The sequence below is a fragment of the Garra rufa genome, chromosome 20, assembly GCF_049309525.1.
Source record: "Garra rufa chromosome 20, GarRuf1.0, whole genome shotgun sequence".
In the NCBI taxonomy this organism is placed as follows: Eukaryota; Metazoa; Chordata; class Actinopteri; order Cypriniformes; family Cyprinidae; genus Garra; species Garra rufa.
Window position 1 is genome coordinate 21,825,361 of NC_133380.1, and position 10,859 is coordinate 21,836,219.

Consider the following 10,859-nt stretch of genomic DNA (forward strand, 5'->3'; position numbering starts at 1 on the left):
CCAAACCCACATGGCCCTGTGTGAAAACATAAAACCACAGTTAAACATAACTGTGTTTATCACACCTGAGTTCAGTTTCTCTAGCCACACCCAGGCCTGATTACTGCCACACCTGTTCACAATCAAGAAATCACTTAAATAGGACCTGCCTGACAAAGTGAAGTAGACCAAAAGATCCTCAAAAGCTACACATCATGTTGAGATCCAAAGAAATTTACGAACGAACGAACGAACGAACGAACGAACGAACGAACGAACGAGAAAGAAAGTATTTGAAATCTATCAGTCTGGAAAAGGTTATAAAGCCATTTCTAAAGCTTTGGGACTCCAGCGAACCACAGTGAGAGTCATTATCCACAAATGGCTAAAACACGGAACAGTGGTGAACCTTCCCAGGAGTGGCCGGCTGACCAAAATTACCCCAAGAGCGCAGCGACGACTCATCCAAGAGGTCACAAAAGACCTCACAACAACATCTAAAGAACTGCAGGTCTCTCTTGCCTCAGTTAAGGTCAGTGTTTATGACTTCACCATAAGAAAGAGACTGGGCAAAAATGGGCTGCATGGCAGAGTTCCAAGACGAAAACCGCTGCTGAGCAAAAAGAACATAAAGGCTCGTCTCAGTTTTGCAAGAACACATCTTGATGATCCCCAAGACTTTTGGGAAATTACTCTGTGAACAATTCTGCCAAGATGAGTGGACCAAAATTCCTGCACAACACTGTAACAGACTCATTGCAAGTTATCGCAAACACTTGATTGCAGTTGTTGCTGCTAAGGTTGGCCCAACCAGTTATTAAGTTTAGGGGGCAAACAATTTTTCACACAGGGCCATGTGGGTTTGGATTTTGTTTATCCTTCATAATAAAAAGACTTCATTCAAAAACTGCATGTTGTGTTTACTTATGTTATCTTTGATTTAATATTTAAATTTGTTTGATGATCTGAAACATTAAAGTGTGACAAACATACAAAACAATTAAAAAACAGGAACGGGGCCAACACTTTTTCACACCACTGTAAAGTCTGTATATCATCAACACTGTACTGTGCAATACTAAATGCATAGTGTACCATGGCTTCCACAAAAATATTAAGCATAACAACTGTTTTTAACACTGATAATAATAAAAATGTTTCTTAAGCACCAAATCGGCATATTAGAATGACACTGAAGACTAGAGTAATAATGCTGAAAATTCAGCTTTTTACCATCACAGGAATAAATTATATTTTAATATATAATAAAATAACAAACAGTTATATATTATGAAAACTGACTGTATTTTTGATCAAATAAATGAAGCTTTGGTGAGTATAAGAGACTTCTTGTTCTCAAAAACATAAAAAAACTTATAAACCATAAGCTTTTGAACAGTAATGTATAAATACATCCACTAAAACAGTTTGCCAAAGAACCTAAACTGGTATTCCAACACCCCTAATGGCTCATAAGTGAACTTTCATAAGTGCACTTGATAAATCATACACAGAATTGTAATTTTCCTTCAAAAAAAAAAAAAAATAAATAAAAATAAAAATCCAACAGTAGAAGCAGGTATTTAGAAATAGGGTCATACACTTCCCTGCTGGTTTGTGGTTAGTCCACTTTCATCATAATACTTCAACATGAAGTCCAGAGCTGGAGGAAGGAGTGCATTTTCCACAATAACCACCACATATCCCAGAAACTCTACTGCCATCCTGTGGATACAAGAAGAACTACATGTAAACTTGTCTTAAGTGTTTCATAAAACAGCTAACAGACTCAAAGAATAATTTAGAATAATTTAATCCCAAAGGGAAAGGCATGTGCTTGAAAACACACCTCAACTAACTAAAGACTAAAGACAAAATTCTCTTTTGCATGTCCTCCAGAGCTCATGACTTATAATAGTGGATCACTTTGAATGGATTCTGTTTAATCTCTGCCAAAATGAGTCTCTCTGCTGATTTCAAAAAGGATTGACTCATAGCACAGCACAGCAGCTGCTCAGTTGTGTTCCAGCAAAAGGACACTTGTACCAAAAAAGATAGATGAGGTACTACATATGCTTGAAAACAAATTGTAAGCCAAAAATGGACAATATACTTCATTTACTATTTATTCAAAGTTGTAGGTTCTACCCAGCCAGGAACAAGGTCTGATGAACTTTTAGACTTATCCTTAGTTTTTTTGTGTGTGCTTTAGTTCTTTAAAGTTCTTAATAGAACTGTTTTATATTTAAAAATTTATCTTAAAAGGGGAAATGTATAATTACAGTCTAATGGGCAAAAATGTAATGTTTAAACTGTTTAACTTTGGTGTGAAAATGCATTACAATGGACTATACATGCATTTCAATGTGAATTAGTGTTCTTTTAGTTGGTACATTGTGGTGGAATTACCTGAGACTTGTGTATGTCAGCTGTGGCGTAGTTCCCTTGGGAAATCCACCTAGTGCTATCTGTCACCTTGAATCCTGTTCCTGAGAGGTTGATCCTGAAACGGCCCTGGAAAAAAAATAAAAGCACATTGTTTGTGCAGTCACAACATTTTCCCTCTTAGCAATAGGTGGCAGCAGTAGCAATTTAAGCCGCATACTATCTACACTAAAATGTGGATGAGAAAGCTAATCAAAGACAAACATTTCATACATAATCAAATATAGGACGTGTCAATAAAGTTGGCAATACAAAATATGAGCATGCTATGGTAATAGGTCGCGTTTTGCATTCGCCTAATCAATGACTGACAACCCAAATATGAAAATAAAGACATCACCCCAAAGTGTAGCAATGTACAGTGTGAAAAGTCAGCATATGAATACCCAGGATTAATTGTTAACCCTAAGAACATTGTGAGCAGTGGATTTTACCCTGGGTTTTTAGAGTGACTCGGGGTTAAAGGAGTTCACTTTCAGAATAAAAATTAAGTTTTTGACGAAAACTTTCCAGGATTTTTCTCCATATAGTGGACTTCAAAGGTGGCCAATAACAGGCTGAAGGTCTAAATTGTAGCTTCAGTGCAGCTTCAGAGGGCTCTACACAATCCCAGCCAAGGAATAAGGGTCTTATCTACCAAAACGAATTAAACACATTTATGTACTTTTTAACCACAAATGCTGGTGCCGCCCACATTTCCAATTTGATTACGTTATGTGTTAAAAGTTGAGCTAGTGCAAGATGAGCATTTGTAGTTAAAAAGTTTTTTATTGTATTAAGAAAATGACTGATCGTTTTGCTAGATTAGACCCTTATTCCTCAACTGGGATTGTGTGAACCATTTGAATCTGCATTGAAACTGCAATTTGGAACTTCAATCTGTTGATTCCCATTGAAGTCCACTATATGAAGAAAAATCCAGGAATGTTTTTTCTCAAAAACCTTTCTTTGCAACTGAAAACAGAATGACATGAACATCTTGGATCACATCGAGGTGAGTAAATTATCAGGACATTTTTATTCCTTTCTCCTTTAAAGAGTGTGAGAAGCCCTATGGTGTGGTACCTACCTGTGGGCAGCGGGCAGCACTATAGCAATCTCCTGCCGTGGCGAAAGGAACCCTATGGCCTTCATGGATGAAAGCAAATTTCCAGTCTGTGGCTATACACAAAACAAATTATATATAATATAGTAAAGGTATTAGTAGACTTTTTTATTTCTAGCTAAATATGTGTTAGATAGGCTTACTTATAATAGTCATTTTGCTGAGGTCAATTCTGACTTTTGTGAAGGCAGAAAGACCAGCAGCTGTGTAGTCTCTTCTACAATGGCAGTCTTCTCTCCTGCTTAGGTTGGAAGGGCACTGTGTGGGATCCATCAGCCTGGACAACAACACAAAGAACATCGAGAAATGTTGTTTACTGAGTATTACATATATCTCAAAGCAATATACAAATAACGCAATGATAATGCATATTTATACATTGCAGTGGAAGTCAAAAGGGTCAATGTAACCTGTATCCGAAGACCTCAGAGAAGTTCTCTTCTTCTCCGGTGATCAGAGTGATATACTCTATAGGACTGTCAGTGTTCATATCTGAACAGTAGATCTGAGGAACAGAGGTAAGTGGATTTTTTTTATAATGTATAAACTCAAAAATTCTCTTAAATCAGCAATTCATTCTTTGTGCCAAATAACAAAGTTAACTTCTGTCGGAAAATGTTTCATGCAGAGCTGAAAGTCATGTTAACAGAAATTCAAATGAGCCCTAAAAAGTAATCTTACTTTTAACATTTTCCCATCAATGTTCAAAGTCTGTTCACCGTCAGAGACAACACCTTTCTGGAGCTGTACATCTCTACAGTTAGTGAGGAAGTGGCCTGAGAATGAGAGAGAGAGTTTGTAGGGATGTACATCTGATCATTCCTCAGCAGATGCAAAGTAGCATGGCAAACAGCAATTGATATGCGTAACGACTGTGTAAGCGACTAATGCTGCCTTCATGTGATATGGGAAAGATGATGCTTTCCACTTGTGAAGTGGAAATTACCAGTGTGTCGTGTTCAGGTGCTTTTGTTGTCGTAGTGAAGAGAAACATTGCGGACTCGGAATTTGTCCTCACATGCTATTTGGGTAAAAGTTTTAAAACGGTTATAAACTCCCTAATGCATCTGCTACAGGAAGAAGAGGATGCATCAAAACGCAAACGATAAAATGATAGGCTGTATCTTATTGATCATGAATAGTATAGTTTTTTTAAAGACAATACTAACTAATGGTTCTGTTTTAGCTAGCCTATATAAGTTTTTATATAAGCCTATATAAGTATATATATTTTATATAGCCTATATAAGTTTTTTAACTTTTAACATCATGCAATGTTTACCATTCAGTATAGTTTCGTAGCTGTCCGCCATGTTGAAAGGTCAAAGTTTATCCCATCTCGGCAACTCGGGTATCATAAAAAATTTCGAGCTTTCCAGTGGAAATTACAACGTGAGTGGGTGTTCATGTGCAATTTCGATGTCGGATTTTGGTATTTACCATAATTACGATAGCACATGAAGGCAGCATAATACACGTGAATTCATAGTTACTGTACGGGGCGCGTTCTAATTCAGTTTTATGGCAGTTACGTTAACTATGTTCGCGTTGTGCTCCAAATCTCGTTTTGACGAGCTTTACTTCAGAGCAAGTCGTTTAATGTGTCCACACAGAAGAGGATGATGTTTCAACAAAAACAGTTGGCAGGTGAGGAGACTTAGCCAACGTTTTAACAACAATAGAGAGCTATGTTGACTTGTCATTTTCAGCTAACGTTAGAAAGAGTTCGCCGCTTATTTTCTAAAGCGTAAAGAGCATGGCAATTTCAAAAACCTTGTTTTCGACTGAATTCAAACCAGGGGCCTGATAATCTATTTAGTAACAGTTTTAATGTTATTTAATATAGCCATCATCAACTTACAACCTAAGCAGTTCCCTCACAAACCCCCAGGGGGAGGAGCCGGTATTCTAGCAAGTGTTTCCGTAGTGTAGTGGTTATCACGTTCGCCTCCCCGGTTCGAGACCGGGCGGAAACAAGTTTTTATTTTTTTTATTAATAATTAATTTAAAGAAATACTTCTTTCGATAAATGGTTGCATCACAGAGATGTGACAAAAATGTGGCTTTTTATGTTTATGAATCCTCTTCCTAGGCAAAGTAAAAGTCTTGTTCTCTGTAACGTAGAGATTCCTAAATGTTGGGAATTGTATGTCCCCTTGGACATAAAATATTTGCTTAAAATACACACTGTTAATATTTAATATTTAATATTTTTACAGTCACAGTTCTCTGATAAATGGTTAAATGGTAAAATGCAGGTAAACAGCTTAAGATATTTATTATTATTAGGTAAATATTTGTTTTCAGTAATTCTTATGTTTTAAAATTATTTATCGTTGTTTAAATCGTTGTGTTATATATGATGATTTAAAAAATATGGCATTATTTTAAATTTTTATTAAATAGAAACTAAAGACAAATATATTACTGTTGTAAATTACAGTTACACAGTTGAATTAAAATCATCTTATAATTATAAATATAATTTTATAATTGTAATAATTTCTATAATTTTCTACAAATTAACAATATTTGTGTCTTAAAAACTTTCAAACATTCAAACATTTTCAACCCTCAATAAGCTTGTATGATTTTATAATCGCAATCAGCTATTTTGTGATTTCAGTTTTTTTAGTTGTGAGGCCCTATTTATTTAATTTTAATTTCAAACACAATTTAATTAATGATTAGCTTTTTTAACTGATTAACTGATTAACTCATTAACCCCCTGCAGATCCCTCATGAAAGACTGAGGGATTTGCAAACCCCCATTTATAAACCATTCTGTTGTGTGGGTGGTTATCTCAATCGCTTTATATGCAAGAGGTCCTCCCAAACCAGCTGGAAACAAAAGGCAATTTTGAAATCCCTTCGCACTGGCAAAAGCCAGTCAGGGCCAGACAAATATTTCAGTATAGACATATGCTGGCAAAGCTGTAAACTGCCGTTTCCCCCTCTATGTTGTGTGTAGGTCATTGTTTTGTATCCTGAAACCGTGTCAAATCAGCTCCCTGTTTGAAGAAGTGTTTAGAGTGAGGTGCTCATTTCAAAAAGCCATGCGTTGTTTCCGCCCGGGGACCTTTCGCGTGTGAGGCGAACGTGATAACCACTACACTACGGAAACCTTGGGACTACATCATGCATGCCCTTCTAAGAAAGTTCATGTGTTTTCTTTTTATGTAGTTTCATGAACTCACATTTGATTGAATTATACAGGATTTCTGGGAGACGCATGTGTCGCATTCTAACGTTCGGCCTGGAAACTAAGATAACGTGAGGCCAAACCCCCCCAACGGAAGAAGAAAGCTGTCATGTTTACAACTGTGACAATGAGGGCTTATCAGGATCAACTAAATGCTGGATTTTTTCAAGTATGTGAAATATATAATGTTCACAGTACAGATTTAAAATATGTGTAGGAGTTTTACACACCGGCCTGTTCTTGTGGGGACATTTCCACAGCCCTACACATGACTTAGCACAAAACGAAACGGGACTGGTTACTTTATCTGTCAGTCTTATGGTCTCCAGACCTTCTGCCGTCAGTCTAAAGGTTTGGTTATGCAAGACTGGTGAGTCCCACACAAATACCCAGGGTAGTGATAGTGAAAGCAGCAGGTGTTTCCGTAGTGTAGTGGTTATCACGTTCGCCTAACACGCGAAAGGTCCCCGGTTCGAGACCGGGCGGAAACAATTTTTTTTAAGATTTGGTTTTCGGGCAAAATGTCAACAGGAGAGGTGCTACAGAACTGTTGAGACAAGTTGGTTTAATGAAGAAGGCAGTCCCAATGTACAAGGTACCATCTAAAACATACTTCTCCACCAATGAATTCCCTTGCATGTACAAAGAGGTAAGGGCCAGTGTTGAAGAACAGCTGAAGGAAGCTGTGTGGATTTCAGTCTTATTTTGCACAAATGGGAGATGCGCAGCTTTATTTTTATTCCCCCCCCCAAAAGGTAGACTCATACTTCCATAAGTTTTTTTTTTATTTTCATTAAAAAAAGTTTGTTACAATAAACCATGTTCAACCAAAAACCATATCTCTTTTTATTCATTTAAGGGTCATTGTAGCTGATGATTATAATAATAATAATGATAGTTTAATACCGTATACCGCGAAACCGTGATATTTTCTGAGACTATTATCATACCGTGAAAATCTCATACCGTTAAAACCTTAGTTGGAACTAAACTTTGCAGGACAGTGGCCATCCAGGACCAAAGTTCCCCAGGCCTGAATTAATTGTTCACCACAAGACTAGCAATGCACACTAACAAAAGAAAGAGTATTGATTTGTCTTTGAAATTCCTTCAAATCTAGGCAAACCCCAGTCAGTCCCAGAAAATGTCAATTTTTAATACAAATACATGAGCTGGCAAAAATTTGGGTGCAGGTTATTTGTTTGAACCCTGAAACCCTGTCAATTAATACTTTTATTTTCTTTTTTTTAAATATATCTAACAATGTAAGAGGTGAGCACTCCTAATACTACTTGAAAAACTGTTTTTAGTACAAACCTTTTTCCCTAAAGAAGCAGTTCTAAAAGATTTGTTTCCACCCGGTCTCGATCCAGGGACCGTTCGCGTGTTAGGCGAACGTGATAACCACTACACTATGGAAACACCTCTTGCAGCTTTTGTCACTGCCCTGGGCGAGTTTTGATGAGCTCAACGGGATTCACGAAAATTAAATAAAACAATTACATCAGTAAAGAAAATATGGGTTTCCTTGCATGTCATGTGACTAATGGCTAACACCAGAGAAATGTGAACATGTGAAATTCAGATATGGTTAAAAATTGAAAAACTATATTCAATTAGGTGCTCATTTAAAATGTCTTGTTGTTATGGCACACTTATGGTAGATACCTACAGTAAAGTTCTACTAGATATTTTAACAAAGAAGCCGTTGTTTTGACCTAATACTCATTTGACCGAATAAATTAGCTTGAAGTACCCTCTAAAAATCTAAGATAATATTTAAACAATTTAATGGCATGTGGGTTTCCCATGTTCATGTAAGTGTTTTATTGTGATTTAGTTTTATGAACTCTGACACTCATGCAGTTCCCCAACAACCCCCAAGGGCAGTGATAATGGCAACAGCAGGTGTTTCCGTAGTGTAGTGGTTATCACGTTCGCCTAACACGCGAAAGGTCCCCGGTTCGAGACCGGGCGGAAACAGTGTTTTTAGTTTTGGTTCTTTGGGGCAAAATGGCTACAAAAGAAGTGCTACAGAAGTGTAGAGACAATGTGTCTCTTATTGCTAAGTTGGTTTGGACAGATGGTGAGTCCTTTTTCAGAGCAAAGTAGTAGTCATGGTTTATGTTGAAGGTTTATGGTAAATCTAACGGCTTTTTCATCATTTGTAGGGGCTAGTCTGTGATTTTATTTGTCTGAATCCAAAATGTTAATGTAAAAATTCCCAGCCCACTTATCTACTGTTTTGTGACAAACACCAAGGTTGTGTGGTAATTTCATTGCAATCCAAGTCCACATCTTTGAGAGATATTTTTAGCAGATTAAGTTGCACAGATTAGTTGTTCACCACAAGACTAGCAATGTGTGCTAATAAAAGAAAGAGTGTCAATTTTGAGTTCAGTCTTTGAAATCCCTTCAAATCTTGGCAAAACCCGATCAGTCCTAAAAAATAATTTTAATACAAATACATGTGCTGGCAAATTTGGGCACTGGTCATCTATTTGGACCCTGAATCCCTGTCAATTGATGCTTAATTTTTCCCCCTTTTTTTAGGAAATCCAAAAATATGACAGGCGAGTTCTCCTAATACTACTAAAAGGACTGAGGCGCGTATCTAAAAAAAGGCCATGATGTTTCCGCCCGGTTTCGAACCGGCAACCTTTCGCGTGTGAGGCGAAATTTTTACTTGAAGTACCCTCTAAAAATGTAACATATTTCAACAAATTAATGACATGTGGATTTCCCATGTTCATGTAAGTGTTTTATTGTGATTTAAGTCCATGAACTTACAAACCGCCTGCAGTTTCGAAGCTATTTTTAGTGTGGTGTTCATTTCAAATAGCTGCTAGGACCGGTTTGTGATTTAGTTTTATGACCTCTGAAACTCATGCAGTTCCCCAGCAACCCCTGGGGGCAGTGATAGAGGCAGTAGTAGGTGTTTCGGTTGGGTAGTGGTTATCACATTCGCCTAACATGCGAAAGATCCCTGGTTTGAGACCGGGTGGAAACAATGTTTTTAGATTTGGTTCTTTGGGGCAAAATGGCTACAAAAGAAGTGCTACAGAAGTGTGGAGGCAATGTGTCTCTATTGCTAAATTGGTTTGGACAGATGGTGAGTCCTTTTTCAGAGCAAAGTAGTAGTCATGGTTTATGTTAAAGGTTTATGGTATTTGTTTCTAATGGCTTTTTCAACATTTGCAGGGGCTAGTCTGTGATTTTATTTGTCTGAATCCAAAATGTTAATGAGTCATTCTACCAAACGGGTGCCATTTGCGTCCGCAACGTTTGATGAGATGCTTAAGGCACAAAAAATGTCCTAAAGTGTGTTTTCAAAGCTTAAAGTTATTAATTCAAGTGTTCTTGTTAACATGATATATGAACACTATTCTTAAAAAATAAGATACTATTTTGTAATCATTTTTCATTAGTACATAGCCAATTTCACAAGTCCGTGTTGACCCACATGATATTTTCATCTAAAATATCACTAAATAAGCTATAGATTTTTTTCAAACTTTTATTATTTTCAGCATTTTATGTGTGTCCCTGTTTACATAAGATATATTTATTCAAATTAAACATATATATTTTTTGTAAATATTTTATGATTTGTGTGTGTCCCTCATTTTAACTTACCACCCCGTCGCGCTAACTTGTTTTATCTATAATTAATGTACTGTTGCTTTAAATGACATCACAAAGAGGTAGTGACATCCTTTGAGCCTTACAGCCACCAAGAACAAAAGCAGGCAAAACTGACATTGTTTAACATCATTAATTTGATGTTTTTTCATGTTAGACAGGGTCCGTCAAGCTTAACCTTACCACCCTGTCACGCAAATTAGATAGGGAAAACGTTTTTTTATTATTTTTTTTACATAATTAATGTAAAGAAAATCAAATTTCAGATTGAATGCATGCATGCTAGGTAAGAAACTTGACCACATGGGAGATCTGTGGCCATTTTGGGATGAAATTTACCACCCCGTCACATACCACCCCGTCACGTTTATTGTGACGGGGTGGTAATGGACGTGATGGTATGTTTCTGCTTGTGAAACTATTCTGATATAGGATTCTAATATAGGTAGGGTGACCATCCAGGTTTCCTTTTTGATTAGTGCACAG

General features: G+C 36.8%; 2 non-coding genes across 2 annotated transcripts; both read left to right on the forward strand.

The window, feature by feature from the left end:
• The first annotated feature begins 7,149 nt into the window (after window positions 1-7,149).
• Window positions 7,150-7,222, forward strand: trnav-aac (transfer RNA valine (anticodon AAC)). The gene has a single exon. It is a non-coding gene; the product is annotated as a tRNA-Val (tRNA).
• Window positions 7,223-8,641: 1,419 nt separating this feature from the next.
• trnav-aac (transfer RNA valine (anticodon AAC)) lies at window positions 8,642-8,714 on the forward strand. Its single transcript has one exon. It is a non-coding gene; the product is annotated as a tRNA-Val (tRNA).
• Window positions 8,715-10,859: the final 2,145 nt, after the last annotated feature.